The 25,349-nt window shown below is 39.0% G+C and overlaps 1 long non-coding RNA gene across 5 annotated transcripts in view; it reads right to left on the minus strand.

Moving 5' to 3' along the window:
* LOC119088248 overlaps positions 1-25,349 on the minus strand; it is a 167,964-nt gene that overhangs the window by 68,929 nt on the left and 73,686 nt on the right. For 4 of the 5 annotated variants that reach the window (XR_005091879.1, XR_005091882.1, XR_005091881.1 and 1 more), the window contains 2 exons: positions 21,589-21,662; positions 9,039-9,262 (listed from right to left, as the gene is read on the minus strand). This is a non-coding gene — a long non-coding RNA (uncharacterized LOC119088248). The remainder of the gene's footprint in view (positions 1-9,038; positions 9,263-21,588; positions 21,663-25,349) is intronic. The other variant, XR_005091880.1, reaches the window with a different exon arrangement.

Genomic DNA, 25,349 nt, shown 5'->3' on the forward strand with positions numbered 1-25,349 from the left:
GAGACAAGATCTCAGCCCCTTTTGGTCAGGGGAGCTGAAGAGGTAGGAAATCATTGATGACTGCTTCCCTGCTTCTCTGATCATTCAGGTTTTTACCCCAATATCTGACTCTTGGTTTTATTGATAGGATTAATCAGATTTGATTATCATCTGGTGCCCCACATTGGGTGCAATATGTAATTGGACATTTCTTGTCTTCAACCTCCTGGTTCCAAATAACTGACTCAGAGGTTGAATATGAATTATAAATGCTCAGCCAATAGTTCAGGCTTATAATTAGTTAACTCTTACACTTAAACTAACCCATATTTAGCCACATGGCTTGGTACCTTTCCTCAGTATGTATTTTCATATTTCTTCTCTGCATTTGCTGATGACTGCCTGACTCTGCTGTTCCCCTTCCCATTATACTTAGTTTAGTCACCCTACCGACACTTCCTGCCTGGCTACTGGCCAACCAGTATTTTATTAAACCAATTCAAGTGACAAATCTTTACAGTATACAAGAGGATTATTCCACAGCAACCAGCTGCCCCAAACTCTAGCTGCCATGCTTTCCTCATTATGATGGATCCTGACCTAAAATAAACTCCCTCTCCCTCAAGTGCTTAAGCTACACAGCATCAGGGAAAGTCATAGGTAAGCACCCCACCACCACCACCACCACACTGTATTGCCTCTAGTCTGTCACTCCACATAACCCAAAAGTTCTGACACAGAGGCTGTGAAGTCAACCTGATCCTGCAGCAGCATCCAACATTCTCACTCCTCAGGGCACCCACCTGCCTAACCATTCATAGCAGGTATGCCTTTTATCTCAGGAAGGTTTGTTTGACTTTGCAAAGGTAATTCACCCTGACTTTGTTCCATATTTTCTAAACACCCATCCCTCACCTTTGTCTTTACTCCATTTCTAAATATAAAAGATTTTGATTCTTACATGCTGATTTCTTTTTTATTTGTACTTAATTTTTAGATTTTTTCATATCATGCAATGACTTTAATCACTGCTTATTCATAATAACAATTAATAAAAGTCATAAACATTATGCAATGGGAAGTATTATAATTAATTTATCTGGTCTGATTAATTTTTAGGGAAAATTAATTTTATTTTTCAAATGGTTAAGCAGGATCCTTGGCCAAACTGAAAAAGTTGCACAGAACGTTAGGTGCTTCGTTCTGTTTGTTTTATTCCAGAGCTCATAACTCTCAACACTACAATAAGCTAAAGAATTAGTTTCACAGTCCTGACTCCTCTGGGAACCTGTAGTGTCTGACTTCCTAACTTCTTACCCAATACATATACATGCATTTGGGCATTTCAGTACATTTAAAAGGTAAATAGCAGAGTATAATTCTGCATCCCATCTCTCTTGATCCTCCAAAGCCCTGTGTCTCTGAGATGATCTCTTGCAATTTTCACTGAAGTGACTGTGATTCTTGTTCCATCTTGCCCTCAAGTCAGCACTAGATGCCCTGCGCCTGGACTCTCCATCACCGGAACCTCCGTGGACCCTCACTCCTACTTCACTTTAGTCTAGGCTCCTGGTGGCTCCTCACAACATCTAGGAGTGAAATGGATTTTTACTCTTTTTGTTGTTGTTGCTCAGACTTTCTCTGTAAGGCCTATCTTATTTTTTTTTTCAGAATGCTTATGATCATCTGACATAAAACATGTTTGCTTATTGCCTCTCTTTCCATTAAAATGACACCATCATTGGTAGAAGCACAATTTATGGTGAGGTAATTCTCTACTTCTGCCAAATCTTCTACTGATACTCCCCTAAAATGACTGTATGCTGTTTGGTCTCTTTCTTCCTGCCTCAGTTTCTCCCTCTCTAAAGGTATTTATTTATCATGGGGCCTGCATAAATGCTACTGTGTTTGTGATATGATGATCCTCATAATATCTTCCATTAAAATGCTATTCTTCTATTTTTAGACAAATTTTCTTTTGACTTCAGACATCATTTTCAGTGTCTACCTGAGAATATCATGCCTGTGCCTCCTTTTTTTATACCTTATACATTTATGTTTAATTATACTTTCAATCTAATTAACAAACAATTGTTAATACTTTTGTGACAATATTACCAATTATAGACCTTACTTCCCAAAGAGCAGACATAGCAATCTTCATGCAGCAGTCACTCAATAAGTATTTATAGCAGATACTTGGTAATACTTATGGTAGTTTGAATAAAAATAGTCCTCATAGTTTTATATTTTTGAATGCCTTGTCCCCAGTTGATGGAACATTTGGGAAGGATTAGGGAGTGTGGTCATGTTGGAAAAGGTATGCCACTGGGGGTGAGGGGAATTTGAGCTTTCAAAAGCACATGCCAGGCCCTTCTGCTCTCTACATTATGCCTGAGGATCAGATATAAGCTCGCAGCTACTACTCCAGTACCATGCCTACATGGCAGCTGCCTTGCTTCCTGCTATGACATTCATGGATTATAGCCCTCTGAAACCATAAGCCTCAAATAAACCCTTCTTTAAGTTGTCTTGGCTATGGCATCTTATTACAGAAATGGAAATGTAACTAAAACAATAACTCTCTTTATTAAAAAATAAATTTTCAATTTAGTTATATAACTGTCCATAAAGTTATCTAATTAGAAGTATCTATCATTGTTACTATGGTGAGTCACATGGTAAGACTCTTGTGTTTATATTTTTTATCGTTTTCATATCCATGTTTTTGACAGTAAAAATACAAACAAACAAAAACATTTGAAGCTGTCAATGGTTGCCCATCATCTACTTTTCCTGGTATTTTGCTTCTGTGAATTGGAACCAAATGAAACGTGCTCCTTTCTCACATTATTTTTGTCTAGCCAGCAGGGAGTGTGTCAGCCTCCCCATCGCTGTTAAAAATCCAAAAAAGGCCAGGCCCCAGCACAGGCTCTGCCTCAAGTAGCTGTGCCCCTAATCCCTTCTCTCTTAGTGAAGGCAAAACAGCTTCTGTTCACTGGGATTGTACGTTGCATGCCAGTACTAGCCTCATAGATTAGATTGGCATAAAGAACATCTGCTTTTGCCTCTGGTGGCAAACTGTTTTATAAATTCCATTGTCTTATGTACGAGGGCGAAATAGAAATCACAAAATAACTAAAATTCTGTTTTATTTGTTGAACTTGTAGAATCTGAGATTTGTATATAATCTAAAGATATCTGCCATAAATGTCCGATGGACATTTGCCTGTGCAAACCAACAGCTACACTCTCTAGTATCACATTCTTCAAAATCTCCATCTCAAAAATAGTCAAAACAATCACTACAGTTTATTAAATCTGTATGTACTCTCTTTATTGTGTATTTAGCATAATATGACCAATCTCTGGGTGCAAAATGACACATGTATTGCATAAATGTTTTTTGACAAATAGACTAGTTCTATCTTTGATGTTTTGTTAGGAAAGTAGAGGGAAATTTATAAAATGTGCCTTGCTACTTTCCTATGGAGAAATACAATAGTATAGGTTTCTCTCCCTAAAGCCCTTGCTCTTCTTCGAGAGCTGGACTCTCCCTGTAGCAGTGGTAAGTCTTTACTTTGAGGACTATGTCCCAGCTTTGACTACTCCTAAAAATGTGAGTCAACATGTCTGTGCATGTCCATATTTTAAACTGCTATCTAACAAGGTTATTATAAATTATGCCTATGTAGCATATTTTTTAACTGAAATTCAAGGTACTAGGGCCACCCTTTTAAGCAACCTAAATTAAACTGTAATTGAATTTTATTACCTAATAAAATGGCCACAATCTTTTAATATGTGTCATCTAAGAACTGATGATGACCGTTTCCCTATGACTCTTACAAAGTTGCTGCAGGGGCAGGACACAGGGCTCAGCCTTGAGGAAACACTGCACTGTTTGTAATATGTTCCTGTGGGATTTCTGCATAGGAGCCTCTAGACTGGCTTCCACCATGTTCTTTCAATTGGTGGCTATGGTCAGCCTCTGTCACAGGGGCAGAGCTATGGCAGGAGCTGTGGAGTGTCCTTTGTGTCTAGAACCTTCTAGTTCTTACTGGATGGTGAGTCTCACCTGACTCTATTCATAGCAACAGTCCATCATGATTGGCTTGATATTGATCTCTATGACCACAATGAGGATTTTTTGTTTTTTGTTTTTTTATTTTCTAGAATATGCTTTCCATATGTCCATCACAAAAAGTAAAATCATTGAAAAGAAATCAATTATATATATATATATATATATATATATATATGTCTTTATATAATATAAAATACAGATCCTTCCTAATATATAAGTCACCACAATCATACTTTGTGTGTAGATGTGTGACCTTAATTTGAAGTGGAGACTTTTTACTTCTAATATGTTAAATATCAAAAAAAAAAAAAACTTATGAATGAATCTTGGGATTTAGAAGGAGACACCAGGAAAAAGAGTGAGATTTTTAGGGGACACACAAAGAAAGAAACACAAAACATTCTATATAAGGAGAAATAGGAAGCACTCTATCATAAGTCAAGGGTTGAACTTAGCAAAGTAGCTCTCTGAGGAAGCACAACCCTACCAGTCCTTGCTTGTGAGTGTCTGTCACCTTGGTGAGGTACAACAGAATGATGCTCTTTCCACATAACAACTTGACTGTGGCTCTGTCAGTGCAGCCGTCTGGGAAGACTGAGACCCTACTACGCCTCTGACATCCTGCATCTGCTTCTTGCTCTTTGTTTTTCTTTTCCCAAATGTTCCTCTCAAATGCCCTAAAGAAATCTCAGGAAAACAGCCCTTTTAATAAACATCCTTATATTTAGTATTCAATGCCAAATAGGTGGGCTCTTCCTTTAGCCTGCTTTCCACATCAATAGATGAAAAACTTGTAAATAAAGGTGAATTGTGGCTCTGTTCAACAGTGCATGCCTGCAATCCCAGCAGCTGACAGGCAGAGGCAGGAAGACGGCAAGCTGAGGTCAACCTATGGAAGAAAAGTTCTATGTAAGTATTTAGATCAGGAAACTGGGTATGTTACCTGTAAAAAAGAAGTGCCAAGGAAATATTTTACACATTGAAACAATTTTGGAGGACATCCCTTGTGTCTTGGAGGCCTTCAGTGCATCACAATCCATTGTAAGCAATCCTGTCTTTCTGTGTGCAATGCAAAACCCTGCCACACCCACCGTGTGTTTCCTTTGGGAGGGAAATCATTTCTGTAGCTCATAAACAGTGTTCCAACAAGCTCGCTTTTCAGACTGAAGGTTGCCTATACAAAGCCCCCTGGTCACCCTACTTCACATTAAAGCCAATGAAACACAATGAGCTGCTTAGCGCTCAGCTCTATCCTTGCTCCTTTGTAGCTGAGGGGAAAGCAGTACCACGGGAGTGTGTGGAAGCTGCACCTTGTGGCTGTTTGCCTTCTGTCTTCTTGTAGCCAACAGTGACCCTTGTAAGGACATAGTAGACAATGGGACTGCTAAGGTGTTTCTGCAAGTGCCAAGAGGCAGGTGAGTGACTGATATAAATCAAATGTCTGTCCCTGAACCTTCTCTAAGGTGTGGGCATCAGGTATCACTGTGATCAGGTGTGACAGTCTGAGCTCAGACTAAAATAAGGGTATCGGGTTCATGTTCCAGTGCTACTTCACATTAGCAGACAGACTAAGGACACTTCCTACTCAGGACCTGTTATTAGAGATGTTCTGGGGAGGACCATGCTCTGTAAAGGTTCCACAAATGGAGCTGTTTGCTGTAGGTTTTAGGCTACATGAAAGGCATTCATGTTAATTTGAAAGGTGTTATATTTTAAAGAGGAAAATATGGCTTCCTGACCTTGAAAGTTTGGCATTTGACTGAAATCTATCAGACAAAAATATATCTCAATCAAAATATACAGTGCTGGAGTCTTGTGCTTAATAAATGAATTAATATTCTAATATTTTATAAAACTATGTCTCTCTTATTTACATGCAGAGAGAGAACGAACAGAAATTAAAATTATTCAGATATGAAAGATACACAGTTATCCTAAGCCTGCCAACTTCCAGATTTGGCATAATAACAAAAGTCATGAAGACAGGTAAAATGAGTGCAGGAGATTTAAATGATGTGAAGATAATTGCCCCACTACATAAATACTGTTTTCAACAAGCAGATGTTTTGTTACTCACATTTCATCTGTGAATATGGCATGGCTATGAAATGTGTTTTCTTAGCGGAGAAAGAATTTGTGTCTGTAAACAAAGCAAGGTCTGTAAGTACAGGAAAAGTAGCTTGGAACAAGAAAGGTCTCTGGTTCAATGAAGCTTTGGTTTGTTGGTTTTGTTTGGTCACTCCATCTCAGACACAGACATAGCACTTCCATGCCCATATACCTGAGCAGAACATCTCTTTATTTATAGTCTCACTAGCCACAGTTTCTGTTACTAGTATTCCAAAATACTTAAATAAACATCTCATCAGTTATGCCATTTTGTCTGACATAAAACACTCTCACCCCACCCCCACTGGCCTCTCCTTTGAGGTCACAAATCATTCCCTTTACAGAGTATCCATGCTCAAACCAAATCAACAGTCCTTCCTTCACCCTGCTGGCATTCATGCAAACTCGACTGCACATAAGAATGGCTCCAGTGACCAAATACTGCAGTGATGGCAATTCAGATATGCCCACAGGGAGCCATGGAGTGCTCATTTAAGGGAGAAGGTGAAAGCAGTCTATTTAATAAGGAAAAGAAGGGACATGGAGTCTCTTATTTGTACTGACAACACTTGGGAGGTGGAGGAATAAGGATCAGGAGTTCCAGGTTCAAAGCCAGATTAAACTGTGGCTATGAGATGCTGTCTCAAAGAAAAGGGAGAAAGAAAGACAGACAGAAAGGAAGGAAGGAAGGAAGGAAGGAAGGAAGGAAGGAAGGAAGGAAGGGCCATGTCTTACAAAATTGACAAAATCTGTAATCAACACAAATCCATTCATGAAATTATGAAGAGAAAAAAGAAATGTGTGCCAACAGGTTTCACTTCAGATAGCAGAAGGCAGGGGTGTTATATGTGATGAATGTCTGGTTCAGACAAACAGGCACTAATCACAAGGTCAGGGCTGTGCAAGGCTTGGGATGTTGAAGTGTAATCCTTGCAACACAGGGAAAGCACTGTTTACCTAATTTTTGTCAATAGTGAGTAAAAAAATGGCTAAATTTGCATTTTTCTGCATGGTTCTCAAACACCAATTTCTTTCGACTTTTTTTTTTTTGTTAATCAAAATCATGTCTTTTGATCTGCCTTTGAGTCTATTTTTGTAACAGATATTCTCTAGTGTCTTTCCTGTCTTGAATGAGTTTGCAATTTAGATGGAAGTACAATGAAGATTCAACAAAAAAATAATAATAATTGCTGAATTATGAGAGGGAAGGAGAAAAAGAGAGGTCTCTAATGGATCAGTTGGAACGAACTTTGACCCTGGTATTTTATTAAATTATTAGTTCATGCTACAAGTGCAGATTGACAAATTCCTTAGTGACATTTCTAGACATGCATGTGTCATGCTTCGGTCACTTCCAGGAAAATAGGTTATTCATTCCCCTGCCTCTGCATTCCCTGTATTAAAATTAAAGTGACCTTGGTTTCCTCAGATATCAGACTGCCTTCTTCTAGCATGGGAGACTCTCATGGTTTTATTTCAGAATCTCTCTCCATGGCCTCAAGAGCTCTCGAGCAGATGTCAGCTGCCTCATTGATATTTGGTTCACTGGCATTTGCTAAAGGTTCCTGAGAGAGAAAAGTGATGGGACCTTAGACTCTCTTACCATCAATTCCAGAGAAAACTGCTCAAGGTGTCTCCTGCTGTGGGATGGTCTGTATGTGAAGTTGCTCTGATTGGTCAATAAATAAAACACTGATTGGCCAGTGGCTAAGCAGGAAGTATAGGTGGGACTAACAGAGAGGAGAAAAGAAAGAACAGGAAGGCAGAAGGAGTCACTGCCAGCCGCCACCATGATAAGCAGCATGTGAAGACACTGGTAAGCCATGAGCCACATGGCAAGGTATAGATTTATGGAAATGGATTAATTTAAGCTATAAGAACAGTTAGAAAGAAGCCTGCCATGGCCATAGAGTTTGTAAGCAATATAAGTCTCTGTGTTTACTTGGTTGGGTCTGAGCGGCTGTGGGACTGGCAGGTGACAAAGATTGTCCTGACTGTGGGCCAGGCAGGAAAACTCTAGCTATAGTCCCCAAATCCCACAAGTGCTTCAGAGAAGTGACGGAGCTCTCCTGAGGACACTTCCGCACAGGACTGGGCCCAGGATGCTTGTACTCTCTGGGCTCTTCTGTCTTCCTCCACCCTCTACTGTTCAGGCTCATCGTAGTCTAGACTGGCACAATCCATCTCATCCTTTGTCTGGTGTTCCACACTCTCTAGTTCTCCCAAGTTGCTCACAATGACCTTCAGCACCTGCTGATCTCATCTAGTTTCAATTCTTTCTTGTGTCTTCTGTCTGATACTGGATTATTTTTAATACAGGATTTTTTTTATAAGAATACCTGTGATTGCAAGCATTTTACCCTATTTTTATTATTTGTAAAATTGCTGCTGAGAAAATGTGGCATTGTAGAAATGTTTGCCAAAGACAAGGGAACTGTGCTTCTACCGTGCATTTTGCCTTCCTGGGGTGCTCATTCTGATCGTTGCTAAAATGATGTTCAGCCTGGAGTATAACTCTGACTCCATGTTGGAGAATGCTGCAAGAATCATGTCAAGGAATCCAGGCTTTCCACACAAGCTATGTGTGAAAGCACGATATTCTATAAATGCCTGCCAGGAATGTAGTAAGCAAGCCTGGAACATAAACTTCACACAATTGCTAAATTTATCCCAGTGTCTAAAAGTACACATGGCCTGAAAACTCCATGGTTCCAGAATGAGCTCCATACAATTTTAAAGGACATCGTGTTCCCATGTTTGAGAGATATATGGGGCTGGGAGAGGGCGATTTCTCATAGTAACTGAAATTAGGCTGAAGTAAAATAAAATGAATAAAGCTCAGAAAGGTAAGAAAAATACCCACCACAAGCATCAATCTACAGGAGCTGTCAGCACCAGGAGTCCAGAAGGAAAAGCCACAACAGCAGAAAGAGCATCACAGGCCTGAGGAAGCCTCTGCTTTGGAAACTGACTTGTTTGAAAGTTAGTCTTGCTATGGATTTGGCTGTTCTTTCTTCAGACCAAGAAAGCAGCTGGGTGCAGTGGCTCAGATCAGGATATCATGAGCTTCAGGCTAGCCTGGAATATCTCAAGGAAAAAAAAGAAAGGAATGGGACAGGATGAAGGGAGGGATTAAATAAATAAACAAACAAACAAATAAACAAATAAATGAATAAATAGGAATAGTTACTGCAGAATAAATTTATCAAGTTGGGCCTGAGAAAATTCGAAGTGCTGAAGGCCACTGCTGCTTCAAGCTGGACCTTTATACAGGAAATCATAAAAGCTCAGTTGGTAAATCAGGTGAACATGTTTACTTTTCTTAATAACTAGCTACAAAGTGTCCGTACATTACAATTATATATAAGCATATAACATTTTCCCAACATGTGTCACATACATTTTCCTGTACTGTGCCTAAATAAGACAGCTTACTGTTGTGGTTCTTATCACCATGACCCTAAAGATCCTTACATGTCTTGTTCTATGTCCTCTCTCTCTCTCTCTCTCTCTCTCTCTCTCTCTCTCTCTCTCTCTCTCTCTCTCTCTCTCTCGTTTACATAGGTTTAGTTCCTGTCAAGAGAAATTTATAATGAATAATTAATAGCAATGGACAAATAAAATTAAAATTCTATTTCAGGGTCTCACCCTCTTCATCTATTCCAACAATGTTTCTCTGCTGGGGCCCAGCCCTGGCAATAGCCAGGTCCAGAGAGGAGGTCAGGATTCAGTGAGGGAGGTTGAGCTAGGCCAGAGGATCTCACAGCCTGACTAATTGGCAGTCAGAGTTCTTCTTCATTTATACAGAATTCAGTAGGCAGGGATAGATTCATGTTGTTCCGAAACATAAAGCATATCATTTCTGTTTTTGGACACGTGTTTCACTTCCTCTCGAATGAATATTTTTTATTATTTTATTTTATATTATTGATAAACCATGACAAAATAGCTACCCAACTTTAGGGCAGCTCTTGATGTTCCAAGCACATTATAAAGAATCTCCAATCCAGTGCGGGCAGATTGTCATATTCCAAGCAGTGAGTGTGTTATTAACTCTCAGTGGTCAGGCCAAAGATGTCGCAGTTTTTGTTCTATTTCTTGCACAGTACAATATTTACATTTTATATCTTTATAGAATTTGTCTATATGTCTAATCCTGGCATCCTTTGTTCTTTGGCTATATGACACCACAGTGGCTCTTCTAAGAAAGAAAGGTCCTGATATCTCATTCTTTTTTTTTTTCCATTTTTCTCTATTAAGAAATTTTCTACTCACTTCACATACCATCCACAGATGCCCCCTGCTCCCTCCTCCTATCCCCCAGTCCTCTTTCCCAAGCCACCCCACAGCCCCACAGCCCCCAAATCTAGGTCTCCCATCTGACAACTCGTTCTTTTATCATCTTTTCACACCATTCTTTGCCAATCAATATAAGTCTCTGCATAGGCAGAGAAACTCCCCCTGATCTGACTTTGTTGTTGTGTATACCATGTAATTGTCTGAAGATACAGAAGGAAGAGGCTTTTATTTTGCTGTAATTATCTTGTTCCTGAGTAAGAACAGGAACAGATGTTTCAATAATATCTCAAAGCCTCATAAAGAGATCTCTGGCATCTTTATGTGTGTCACAACCCCAATGCATACAGAAGTTCTTCAAGATAAGGATATTTCCCTAAAACTGGGAGGGATGACTTTCCTGGGGAAGCTTAGAAGCAGCATTCCTCAAAGAAGGCATAAATGGTTCATAAGAAATTTCCCATCAATCCAATATTCTCAAGTTGTACAATTAGAAGCCCCAAGCATGCAACATGTGGAAATTAAAACCAGAAGTGGCTCTGCAGTCCTCACGTGGCTCAGCTCTGCTGGATCTTTGTCAAGCAGCTGTGCTGGCTCTGTAACTTTTGCTGTTCTCATCAGACATGGCTGTCCACATTCCAGTTTGTAAAGGAGCAGAATACGTCCTGTGACTCTATTTCCCCATGAGCAGCAACCAGGAGACCCCGACGCAGCTCAACCACGTTACCGTCTGTCAGTAGTTCTAAGCTGTTCATCTTCTCAAATTACAAACTTTTTTCTATGACCATGCGACAGTTCAAGTATGAAATGTTTGGACAGTGGGCCTCCAGTGGGTGGTACTGTTTGGTACCATTGGGGGACCTGGGCCCAGTGGAGGAAGGGGGCTCCTGAGCTTGAAGGTTATACTCTCTTCTGACGCCAGGGGGACCTCAGGGCCACCTGTATCCCTCACCCCTCTAGGAACTCTTCCATGACTTCCTCACCATGAGCTTACTTAAAAGCTACCTCCATTAAGCCGCTTCTGTCTGTATTTTGTAGCAGCAACAAAAAAAAAAAAAAAAGAAAAAAGAAAAAAGAGTTAACAAGGATCACATAAATTCTTCAAAAAGAGTTAACAGGATCACAAATTCTTCTTTCATATGTCTCTCTCTCTCTCTCTCTCTCTCTCTCTCTCACACACACACACACTGAAGTTTTTACAAATTAATATGTGTGTGATGTAGCAGTAACAGTTAAGAAAAAGAGGGCCATGGTCTCAAGGGAACAAGCATCGAAGTTAATGTGAGGAGATGGAGTCAGGGAAAGGAAGGTGTGGAATTACGTACTTCCTTTTTAACTTCAAATAATTAAAAAAATTAAAAAGAAAGTGAATAACAGAAAAGTGCTTGTGAAATTTAATTGGGTTAAGAGAAATTTCACTGGTTTAAATAGAACATTTTATGCCTGGCCTTGATGCAGAGGGAGGAGCTTGGTCCTGCCTCAACTTGATGTGTCAAGCTTTGTTAATGCCCATGGGAGGCCTGCCCCTTTCTGAATAGAGAAAGAGGAGGAGTGGATGGGTTGGGAGTAGAGGGGAGATGGAGGGGAAGGAACAGGAGGAAAGGAGGGAGGGGAAACTGCGATCAGTATGTAAAATAAACAAAAAATTTTAACTAATAAAAATAATTAATTAAACAAAATAATAAATAAATAAATAGGACATTTCAGCTTTAATATTAATCATTGCACATGGCAGGGAGGAGTGTGTGTATGTATGTATAGGGACAGGAAACTGTGTAATGCCATAATGCCAGGTGTAATGGTAAACATTGTGTAGACTTGGTTATGGGTTGTCCACGTGTTTGGGGACCTGTCATTCCATCTGCCTGTGGAGCTGTTACCAGATGATAATCACCCAAGTCTCTCTCATTCATCAAACCCCTGAAAGGCTTGATTAGAATTACAAAAGCTTCATGAATAGGAGAGGTTTGCTCTGCCTTTCTAGCCCCATTCTGACTAGGACTTTAGTCTTCTCCAGCTCAGGACTCAGTATGAACTCGATTTACCCCCATAAGAATCCTGTTACCTGGGTCCCAATTTGAACTAGACCTCAGGCATCAGTTTCTCTGAGTCTCTGATGTCCAGTGTGGATTACAAAATGCTCAGTTTTGTAGTCTGTGAGCTGGTGGCTTATAATACATCTCTTCGTCTGTGTAGCCACATAATGACATGTTGGTCAGTGATGGAATGTGCAGCAATGGTGGTTCCCAGGAGATAATAATCAGCTAGAAGTGGCTGTCATACTGTGACACCAAAGCCAGCATGCAGCCATCATGCAGCATCACACAGCACTCTCTGTCATATCTGTGTTAGTGTTGACGCTGGTATGAGCAAGCCCACTAAGCTACTGGTATGTAAGAAGAGTGTATAACACATATAATGCCTTGCAGTGTGGAACACTTGACTATGGTGATAAGTATGTTACTAGTTTACATATTAACCACTCTATACTTTTATTATAATCATTTATTTTTTAACATGTGAAGTATATTTCCTATAACATCTCAGAGTGCTGTGCTGGCAGCAGCCCCAGACATAGCCATTGTTGACTTTACTTGCTCTAACTGCCAAGTCCAGCTATGAAGCTGTCATGTCTTGGTCTGTGTCTGATGCATGCACAAATAAAATCACTTAACAGCTGGTATTGTCAGGAGCTATTTCGACCTCAGCTAACATACTGAGTATGGTATGTTGTTTTCGTGGAGTATTTTGAGTACAAGATAATAGGGACCAATTGACTAAGTCAGTCAACAACCTTTTGAGTGAAGTTGAAATTTGAGGATGGTTGTTGCACTTGGTTCCAAGTCTTGAAGCATGAAAGCAAAGTAATTCCTGATTGCCAGCTGGAAGTAGATTGTGTAAAGATAAGCAGCTTAAACCTGCACTATTTAATACTGTACCCACTGTACATATGAGATGCTTAATTTTTATGTTCATTTTTAAACTTTTAAAAATTATATTATGTGTAGGGTGTTTGTGTGCATGAATATTTGATACCATGTGTGTCCTTGGGGTCCATGAAGGCCAGAAAAGAGCAACTTTAGAACTGGGGTTACAGATGGTTGGAAGCTTCCATGAGGATGATGGGAATCAAACCCATGTCTTCTGCAAGAACAGTCAGTGTTCTTAACCACTGAGCCATCTTTCCAGCCCAGCATTTATACTAAATATAATCAACAAAACTGAAATTCACATCCTAGGCACCTCCAGACATGCCCTGATTGCTCAGTAACTATGGGCAGCTGCTGTCACACAGAAGAGCTCTGGTGATGAATTCATCCATCATGAGGAGCATCTGTGGGGGAGGGCTGCTCTCAAACATCAGAGCATTCTGTGATTCCATGACTGACTCTAGAGAAAGAACAATAATGAACATGTCCCTAAATAATCACAGGATATTTAAGAGAGATGAAATTCCTCTAGGCATTTCTTGTAAATTTGAAGATTCATCAATGAAAGCCTGAAGGTATGGTTTAAATTGGACTGTTTTCTGATATCTTGTTAAGCTTTATGCATTTCCAATGTGTTAATTTTAGCATAATTTTACTCAAAGTTAGGAATGACTTAGTGGCTAAGAGCACTTCCTGCTTTTCCAGAGGACCCAAGTTCAGGTCCCAGCATCCACTTGAGGTGGCCCACAACCACCTGTAACTCCAGCTGCAGGTGATCTGTACCCTTCTATGTCCACCAAAGGAAACTGTATACACATACATAAAAAAATAATAAAATCTAAAGGAATAATTTCATCAAAATTGAGGAAGTGTATATGGAAGTCCAACTTCCTTCCTAGATGGTCCTTACTAATTATAAGCCTTCATTTCAGTGACAGATGCATGAACGTCTCTTCCTTGTCATCTCTTCCTCCAGCAGTGCAAATGGTAGATGGTGTTTACTATAATTTTAATGAACCTGAAGTGGAATATACTACCCAGACAGATAAACAGCAAAAGCAGACTTTCATAATTGCTTAAGAGTTCTGGAAGGGAGTTTTCAGGAGGGTTTCTTATGCATACTGTAGAGGAGTCTAACTGAAAGCAGAGTGCATACTCAAATCATATATAAACTACTAAAACACTCATTTTTTTTAACCTACAGTGATATTTAAAAAAAATGTTGATTTCTGTGTTCAGAAGGACTAAAAGATAACAGGAAAGAAAGTGCTTTCAAATGGAAAGCTACTTCATTAGTGGGCACATTAATTTAAACAGCATACCATTAATAAAACAGGAATCCATTTTCTCCTTGCTTTTGAGTAAGAATACTCAGAGCAACTGTCTCTAGTTCCTTACATTTCTGACACAGAATGCAGCACACTTGGTGAGATTTTCTTGCCGATTTCATTCTCAGCAGCCATTCTTCCTAATGTAGCTTAGCAGAATTCTTTCTTGTCAATTTAGGAAAACAGCTTTTGCACTTATCTATTATGCAAAACACAGTTGTAATTCTTAAAAGCTGTTCATTATAGATTTATTACCACTGGCTTCTGTTTGTCTAGACAGCTATTTAAATACCCACTCCCTCTACTTTAGTTTTCAGGAACTCCCTGTATTTATTTCTTAGCTCTAGCTTCCCTTCGAGGTGTGGCTTTGAATGCCCAGTCTCAAGCAAACATAAGATCCACAGCATCCATGTAACAGTTGGACCTTTCAGGGCATCACTAACTGCAGTAAAATGACTCTACATTGTATTGAATGAATCATGAAGATAGAGGACCAATTAAAAATTGTTTGTATGTCCTTAGAGCCAGAGGGTGGTCACACCTTTGATTAAAGCTGTTGAAGAGCCCATATCTAGGGCCAACTATGGGGTGTAACCAGGCTCTTCTCCTCCCATGATAGAGCATCTGCTCACACAATATAATGTGCCCTCTCCATCCAGAGCATGTACAAAGCGAAGGTGGACCAGATCATAAAGACCAGATTAGACAATGAGTGTTCTATTGCAATACTAGAGGAAAAGTAGGCTAGGAAATTAAAAACAGCAAAATGATGGGAGCTGCTCAACCATCTAAGTATCATTCATTAGTGCCAGGAGAAGAGGTAGGCGGCCTACCTACAGCTGCAATTAGGTTCCACACAATTTGGCAAGAATAATATTAGGCAATAGACGGATGTTGCTGTTTGGTTAGTAAACACAATAAAAACCCTGCATCGTTCCTACATAATGATGAAACTTAACCTCTCCCCTTGATTTATTCCTGTTCTTTATGTCTGGCATTTTGTTTTTTTTAAAGGAAACAAAACAATAATGTAAAATTAGGGCTCATGCTTGCCCCTGAATGCCTGGATATAGCCTTACCCAGCAGGCTTTTCACCTGATTCTCTTCCATTTTGTTTATTTCATCTAAATGTCAACAGAGTCTGGAAACTTCCTTACATAATAAATGGAAGGAAGATTTAATATCTGTTCCTTTCCTAAGCTCAGATTATTAACTAGATAAACCTGTAACCTCCTGGTGCTACAGAAACCGCCACTCTTGCTTATTGAGAACCCGGCTACGAAAAAAAAAAGTTTTCAGAAGCCATCTAGGAAAATGTTCCTTTTAGGCTCTAAAGCTCGTTAGGTTGAATGTTTTTACATCAGGATACTTGACAGAATTTGAATTTCAGAAAAGTACAGGAAACATTTTTTAGAAAGAATAAAACATGATAGCTATTGAAGTAGAACGCCAGGCAACGCTGGCTTGGGAGGAGAGGGCTTTGGAGCTGTTCTCATGACACAAGTTACCCAAGCTAGACCTACCGGCCTGGGAAGGGGAAAGAAGCCTGTGAGGTGCCTTAGAGCCAGAGCAGCCTCTGTGGACCTCTGCAGGGAGCTCAGGCTTCACCCGCAGCTGAGAAGTGATCTTAAAATGTGCCTCCAGCCTTGAAGGGAGAGGGTGTAAGTAGGAGGAACACTTGAGCAGGTAGGAAGGCTTGAAATCTTAATGGTTTAACCTCCTTTCAATGTGCATCACAGATCCTATGGTATCATCTGTGGGTAGAGGTTATTTTCCTGGGATTTTGCTCTCTCCCTACTAAGATACCTTTAAGAGCACTTTGGTGCACATTGGCATCCCCAAAGACAGAGAGAGTTATCAGAAGAGTATGTGAGATGCTCACGCTTACAAAAACAGAGCAACGTCCTCATGTCAATCACACCTGTGAAAGGTTTTCATTATTTTCTTTATGAAGAAAGGTCCATGGAATTTCTTTGGATCTCCAAAGCCCAGGTAAAAAGCATCTCTCTTGATTTGCTTATTGGGAAATAGCAGGATGTGTCACATACATGATCTGCAAGGCAAGCTCTTCTGTAAGCCTTGCAGCAAGGAGACTCAGCAGCTAGAGAGTCAATCATCACCTTAAAAAAGAAAAGTCTATATTTAATTTTCATTCCTCTGACGCTAGGGAGGTTGAACACTGTTTACAAGCATTTATTGGTCATTAGTATTTCTTCTTTTGAAAAATGTCTGCTCACTTCATCAACCTACTTGGGACTGGAAGCTTTTTTGGTGGTTAATCGTTGCAGTTCTATATAGATTCCAGATTTCAACCTGATGCTTTGTGGGTAGTTGCAATGACTTTCCTCCTACTTCCTGGGCTATTTCTTCACTCTGGTCACAGTTTTGTTGTTGCCTTCTACATGTGGATACCATGTCTTCCCAGGTTGTAAATGGTGCTGTCGTTTCCCATTGTATCATTTTTGACACCCTTGAATATCTATCTCACTTCATGGGGACTCAGACCAAGAAAAGAAAGGACAACAAATGCTGGTGGAGAAGTGGGCAGGGAGGATCTTTGTTCACTACTGATGACAATGTTAACTGTGTGGACACTGAGGAAAACCAGTTTGGAGGCCTCTGGAGATGCTATAAACAAAACTACCATATGATTCTAGCCCTGCTGTTCTAGATGCTGCTCAAAGAATGTGAGTCGATGGTAGAGATATTCATTCACATGTGTATATCCATGGCTTCTGACAATAGCTAGGAAACAGAGGCGGTCTGATATCAGTGGATAAAGGATATGTGGTGTATACAAAATAAAACTTTATTCATCTGCAAAGAAAAATGAAATCACTGCAATTACAGTGATAGGTGAGCAACTTAGGATCATTATGTTAAGTAAATTGAGCTGGATTCAGAAAGACAACAGTGCATTTTTTTGCTTATGTGAGGAGCCTTATTAAGTAAGTGTTTGTGTGTGTATGCGTGTTGTGTATGTTTCAGGAAACACGTTCTCAGGACCACTGGAGGGAAAGAAAAATCTTACCTAAGTTGGGGGGTGAAATGGGTTGAGAAATATCCCCCAGGGGCTCAAATATTTGATCCCTTGGCCCTCAGTTTATAGCTCTGTTTGGAGAGGTTATAGAACCCTTAGGAGGTGGAGGCTGGCAGGGGAAGTTCATTGTTGGGATGGGAGAGAGGAAGTGCATCTTTAGGGGTGAGCTGTGAGGGTTTGTAGCCTCACTCACTTGCTGTTCTATGTTTCAGCCACCTGGTTCTGCTGCCCACCATTGTTGACTCTATTCCTCTGAAACTGTAAGATTGAAAAAAAAAAAAAAAAAAAAGAAAGAAAGCCTTCTTTGGTCATGGTGTTTTATCACAGCACCAGAATGTAAGCCATTATAGGAAAAGATGGATGAAGCTGTTTGTGTAAAATGAAAGCAGACAGGAGCTACATGGGGGTGGGGCAGTAAGAGGAGACCACAGTATAGAGGCGGCCATGGAGGAGACAATTGAGTAAGAACAGAGTATGAAGAAACAATGAAGCCCGCTGCTCTTTTGGCTAACTTAAGAAAGTTAGTTTAAAGAAATGAAAATAGAAGGGCATTTTGTAAGCTCATGTGTCATGTGACTGACATTTTAAATGTATTTCCATAGATTGTTTTGTAGTTTGCATTGTTTGTGACTCAGGACAAAAATCTCTGTCTGATGCCTCAAAGGCAAAAAAGAATAATAATAATAATAAAACTTGGCTCAAAATTCACATGCCCATATAGAAATGTACTGCTCTTAGAATATCCCATTAGCTGTGAATTTGAATAATATTTCTTTGGCCTCTAGCCATATAAATGTAGTCAATATCATTTGCCTTTTAAAATTCTTAACAAGGAACTCATTCATCTAATTTATACGGAAGCGTTCGACAACAGCCCCAGTGTATAATCACCCACCATCAGTTCAGCAAAGAGCCACTACGTATTCATCAGACACTGTTATTAATCATGACCAGCTTATAATGGCTATGCTTACATCTCCCTAACAGCTTCACTCTGTCAAAGAAGTCATTGTGGCCTGAGCTAAGAATTTCATTAAGTGCCTATTTTTCAGAGGCAACCTTTGTGAAGAACATGGAAATACATGCACGCAAGCAGTATATAATTGCCCGATTATTTCACCACCATAATTCTATTGAGAGCTGGCTTTAGCTATCCATCTTTACAATCAGAAACACTGGAAAACTCTTCAAATTTACTTCATTTTAAAGTGCATCAGAATATCATAAAATAGAAAAAGCTTTAGAGGAACACTAATTTGGCCCTAATGTGGGTCTTGGTCTTCATCCCTTTAGATGTATCCAAGCAGCAAAATTGGAAGGATGCTTATAGGTGCCAAGCAATGCATCTCAGTCCAGTACATCAGTAGATTTAATATGAATATGATTTTGAACTTTAGGAAAATGGCTTATTCAAGCCATAAATTTTGGGTTGGGGTCAATCAGTAATGTTCTCTTTCAAATGTATATGCATACATTCCCCTGAGGTGAATTTGTCTACATCTACCCAGTGTCTTAATATGAATATGAACAGGCTTGCAATGGACACAAAATCAGTTTATTTTCATGGCAAGGATACCAGTATGGTAGATAGATGATAGATGATTGATAGATAGATGATAGACAGATAGATGATACAAGATTGATATAGAGAAGATGGTAGAAATAGATACATGGTAGATAGATAGGTAGATATAGATAGATGTAGATGATAGATAAATAGATGATATATTGCTTGATGACAGATAGAGAGATAGATAAATAGATATAGATAGATAGAGAGATAGAGAGATAGAGAGATAGATGATAGAGAGATAGATGATAGATAAATTGATAGATTGCTAGATGATAGAGAGATAGATATATAAATGAATGATAGATTGCTAGATGATAGATAGATAGATAAAGACATATATATATATATATAGATAGATAGATATAGAAGATAGATAAATAGATCATATATTGCTAGATGACAGAGAGATAAATAGATATAGATAGATAGATAGATAGATAGATAGATAGATGATAGAGAGATAGATGATAGATAAATTGATAGATTGCTAGATGATAGAGAGATAGATATATAAATAGATAATAGATTGCTAGATGATATATATATATATATATATATAGAGAGAGAGAGAGAGAGAGAGAGAGATAAAGATTGATATAGAGAAATAGAGAAGGTGGTAGAAATAGATACATGGTAGACAGATGATAAATGTAGATGCATGATAGTTGATAGATGACAAATAAGTTAATGATATATGGATGGCAAGTTGGTGATAGGTGGCAGACAGATAGATTGTAATGATTAGAATGGATTATAGACATAAATACATTGATGATAGATAGACAAGAGATTACAAAATAAATGAACTGACAAATGCCAGATAGATGATGATAGATAACTGATAGGATATAGTAACAGACATGGATACAAATGGCACACATAATTTCTATAGACATATAAATTTACTAAATAAATCCAATTTTTTAGATGTTTGAAGAAGGAATGGATGAATGTAGTCTAGAATAGTTAGGAAAACGTTAAGAGGCGAGAAGCAAACAGAGTGTTGAACATTTCTAGGTGGATAGAGAGAAAAGGCTAAAATGGTGCCAAGATTTAGCCCCAAAAGGCTGGAATGGATCAGTGCTGCAAGGAACAAGAGTGTGGTCAGCAGCATCAACCTCAGGTGGCTGCACCATAGAGGGAAGATGTGAGAGATGTTGGCAGGCCAAACCATCATCTGTTCACACTCTGCACAAAGAGACACATTACAACTTACAATACAATGAGAAGTCTTGCTAAGGAAATGTTCAGATTTTCCACAGCTTGCTTGGCCCTCTGTCCTCTTTCCAATGACTTCCATATCTCTACTTGACTGTTTTTCAATTCTAGTTGTACTTTTTTTCATAGATTGATCCTTTGAGTTCCCTCTTTCAAATTCATAGTTTCTTCCTAAAGTATTCTAACTACTCTGAGTCTTTGAGGCTACCCTGTATTCTCTGGGACAGAATACTTAGACCTCACTTCTGCAATTTCTAAGTAACTGCTGAGGCTTTGCCTCCCTCTGATAAGAAGGCGTGTATGTATCAGCTCTGTTACCAGGCAGAAAAGAAAGGTGTTGCTTCACACCCAAGCAATCGATCAGCCCAGTGCTTGCCATTTCCCCTTCCTTTCCTGTTGTGCTATTCAAGTAGTGTTTTCCTACAGGACTCAGCCACTGCACTGCTTGTGTAAGCCGACCCAGCTCTGGTGCCACATGCACACTCATGCTCAGCCTCAGGGCATATGTGACAACAAAAACACATTACTTCATAACATTACCCAAACAAGTTCTTTGTTATTAGGGAAACACTCCTAAAAACACAATAAAATGACATTTTAATTTAAAGTAATTGAATCAGTGTAGTAGTGGGCTGATCTGAAGTATTGGTAGCCCAGGATAGATACAGCTCTAACCCTAGCCCTAATCCTAACTGGAGTCTGACACACCTTAATCTTAGATAAAACAATGAACACCACTCTAGATTTTTAATAAACCTGTGTAAAAAAAAGTTGGCTTTTGTTTTTGTTTGTTTTTAACTTTAGGGGAACACTTTCATGTTATGACATTAGAGCGTTTAACATTGAAGTCCCAGTTTCAAAAAATAAAAGAGGATCAAACTTAGTGACTACTACTGATCATTTCAAGATAATTTAATTGTGGCCATAAACAAGGTCATTACTTAACATGCTCCCCAAATTCTACTCTCCGATTTCTGTGCTGTTTTACATAAAGAAAAACCTCTGAGGTTTAACATTCATTCACACACCTGTATGCCATCTTCACTCCTTCTTCAACTGTAAAGTCCTTCCTGAGACTCATGCAATCTCTTAACTGTAGTCCCTGTAAAATTAAAACAATAATAATAAACATATCATATACTTCCAACATATAATGTCACAGGATATAATTACTATTCTGAAATGTAAGGAAGAGAGCATAACGAAGAAATACTGAACCAAAACATGACCAAAAACCAGCTGGACAAACGCCAAATGCTGCATCTCCATGTCAGATGTCAAAGCACTCTTCAGATAGCCAACTCTCTTCATCTTTGTTTACTGCAACCTACTTTTTTCTCTTGGGCTGGTCCTACTCGCTCTTTGCAGCTCTCCTCAGCAGGTATACCAAGACTCTGGCATCTCTAATATCTTGCATTCTTCAAAGAAATTCAGGGTTAACCTTCACAGCTTCATACAATGGCCTCCCTGGATCTCCATTCAGGGACACCCCTTACATATTCCTGGCCTCAGCAGCTTTACTCAGTCACACAGGAATAGTCCATATCCCCTTTCTTCTATCCTTGACTCTAAAGCCAGAACCATGAGGCCGAAGGTGCTAAGTTCTGCTGCTTGCTGGAGCTGGAAGATGGCTTTCTCATTCAATTATAGTTTCACCAACTTTCTGTTTACCATTGTGTCCTTCCCTGCCTAAGCTTGGCTGTCCTGGAACTGAATCTGTAGCCCAAGATGGCTTCAAACTCAGAGACCCACCAACTCTGCCTTCTGAATGCTGGGATTAAAGGCTGGATGCTGGGATTAAAGGGATTAAACTACTACACATGACTCTAAGCTTTTCTTTAACTCCTATTCACAAGTAGGAGACTTAGCTGGGTTGGATGGTGCCCTGAGGTCACTACTCCCTTTATTTCATTTTTAAATCTGTTTATCCCCTTGAACACAAGACTTAGCTCCATTCTACTTCCTGGTGCTCCTTTTCTTCTCAAATTGTACATTTTGTATTTTTCTTTGTTCAGCTTGAGCCTTTTTGTTATTATAAATCTTCATTAGACCTAACACTAACAACCACAGGACAGACTCAATACTAGGTTGTTTTGAAATTTCCTCTGACAATATAATTAATCCAAAACTCTTCACTTTACCCTCTGGCAGACTTTTCTGACAAGGACAAAAAAAAAAAGGCCACATTCTTCACCAAAATATCACAAGAACGATCTCTAGGCCACATATTAATATTCTTCTCCTTTGAAACTTCTTGAACCAGGCTCCAATAGTTCATCAAATCACACTCATCACCACTGTCTTCCATGATCCTACTAGGATGGACTTTTAAGATGCACTCAATGCATTCAGTTGTTTTTATAATCCATAGTCCCAAGGTTCATATTCCTTCAAACAAGAGCATGGTCAGGCCAATATCCCAGTCCTTGATACCAACTTCTGTCTTAGTTAGAGTTTCTATTGCTGTGAAGAGACACTATGACCATGACAACTCTTATAAAGGAAAACATTTAATTGGATAGCTTACAGTTCCAAGCTTCAATCCATTATCACCATGGTGGGACACAATGGCATGCAGGCAGTCATGGTGCTGGAGAAGGAGCTGAGAGTTTTACAACTTGATATTCAGGCAAAGGAAGTGAACTGAGTCACTGGCATGGCTTGAGCATATATGAGACCTACAAATCCACCTCCAAAGTTATGCACTTCCTTGAACAAGGCCATACCTACTCCAACAATACCACACCACATAATAGTACCTCTCCCTATGAGCTTATGAGAACCAATTACATTCAAATTACCATAATAATTTCTTAGAAGTTGTAATCAAAATTGAAGCTCTCAGAAATATAATGTATTAATAATTTTCATAAGTACAGATGTTTAAAAAGTTTTGTATTTAAAGGGAAATAAAAAAGGTTTTGTTTTGCTGTCAATAAATCTAAATAAATGATATCATTATTGAAAAACATTTTCTGTGGAACTTAAAAGTAATAGAAATTTTTTGCAGTTCCTCAAAATTATCAATCTTGGATAGTTTGTTTCAATCATATAGTAAAAAGGAAAGTCTGGTACATATCACTGATATCCTCAAAATCAAAGCAAAACCCAGGCTCACTATCCATTATTTTTATTTGGAATATATATATATATATATATATATATATATATATATATACTTCTGGTTCTTCTCAGGGGAAAAGGTTTGAATGTGGAAGAGGAAAACACTAAACTCAGAATGTGACACTGTTAGGAATTTTCTCTAAGACTGGAGAAGGTATATTATGAAAAAGAGTTGTACTGACACCAACCACAGGTTTTCACCATCACCTGGCTCCAGTTACACACGTGGAAACAGGTGGTGCCTCTCAGGTTCCACATATTATTACCTTAGGAAAATCCATGTTTAATTCACGTATTAGCATGCAGTGGGCATATATTCTGCTCTGCAGCATGAGCTGCTGTGAGAGGCTATTGTAAGGAAAAGCAATAAATCAGCCACAGGTAGTTTCAACCACAAAGAAGTCTGCAAACTTCACAGTCAGATGGACATGGTTATGGTGATATTTTATTTGTACTAAAATGTGATTTGTATGTTAATAAATAAAGTTACCCAGGGGTCAGAGCTATTAGAGCCATAGCAAAAGCTGTACGGTGGTGGTGCATACTTTTAATCCCAGCACTTGGTGGGCAGAGCTAGGTAGATCTCTGTGTGTTCAAGGATACAGCCAACATTGAAGACATATCCCTTTAATCTCAATACCAACCATAGAAGACTTGGAGGTCTGTACAGACAGGCAGTGATGAGGCAGTTATGTGGTTGGGTTTACAACCAATGAGAAGGCAGAACAGAAAGTCTATATAAAGACAAACACACAGGAAGTAGGTCTCTTGCTGAAGAGGATAGCTGCAGCAGTGAAGGGTAAGGCTCTTAGCTCTGACCTCTTGGGCTTTCATCTCTCCATTGGTCTGTGTTTATTACTTAATAAGATGGTTACTTCTACACATGGTAAATAAATCATATATTATCATCAAAGGACAGTTATACCAAGAAAATCCCTGGATGAGAGTATCTGGTTGGTAAGTTTGTGTGTGTGTGTGTGTGTGTGTGTGTGTGTGTGTGTGTGTGTGTGTATGTGTGTGTGTGTGTATGGCAGGAAGTGTCTTCTAACAGAGCAATTGTGTGCACCCTTCCCATATACTAATGAAACAAGACTAGAGACATTAAACTCAGACTGGGGGAATATTTATTTTTTTCAAAAAAAAATTTTCAGTTTAGGACATCATAAACACCTACACATATAAAATGTGGTGAAGAATGTAGCTCTTCTGTGAATTCATTCTTATTTCAGTACTTTACACGTTGCAGAATGTACAGAGCTTCCTAAATTTACTCAGATCACATGACATTTGTGGATCCACAGTCATATGTATCTGAAAATATTTTGTATCCCCCTTCATTTTTATCTTATGAGCATTTTCTCATATTACATCCCCACAAATCCTTAACATCTCAATCACAATATTCTTCAGAAACAAACCAGTAATCATTGGCAGCCTTGGCAGTTGTTTTTATAATTTTCTTTCTGTCTCCCCATGACAGATGAACACATTGGTAAACAGTCTTTCACTTCCTTTGAGTTGCCTCTGATGGGCATTTTCCATAATTCAATCCCTATAGCACCTCACTTAGATCAACTTCATCGCCCACCTGCACTTTTACAAGTTAGTTGCTGGCTTTTAGTCTCCATGTTTAGTCATCCCTTCTGTTTACCAGCAGGAAATGTCT

Source organism: Peromyscus leucopus, chromosome 6 (assembly GCF_004664715.2).
Source record: "Peromyscus leucopus breed LL Stock chromosome 6, UCI_PerLeu_2.1, whole genome shotgun sequence".
Classification (NCBI taxonomy): Eukaryota; Metazoa; Chordata; class Mammalia; order Rodentia; family Cricetidae; genus Peromyscus; species Peromyscus leucopus.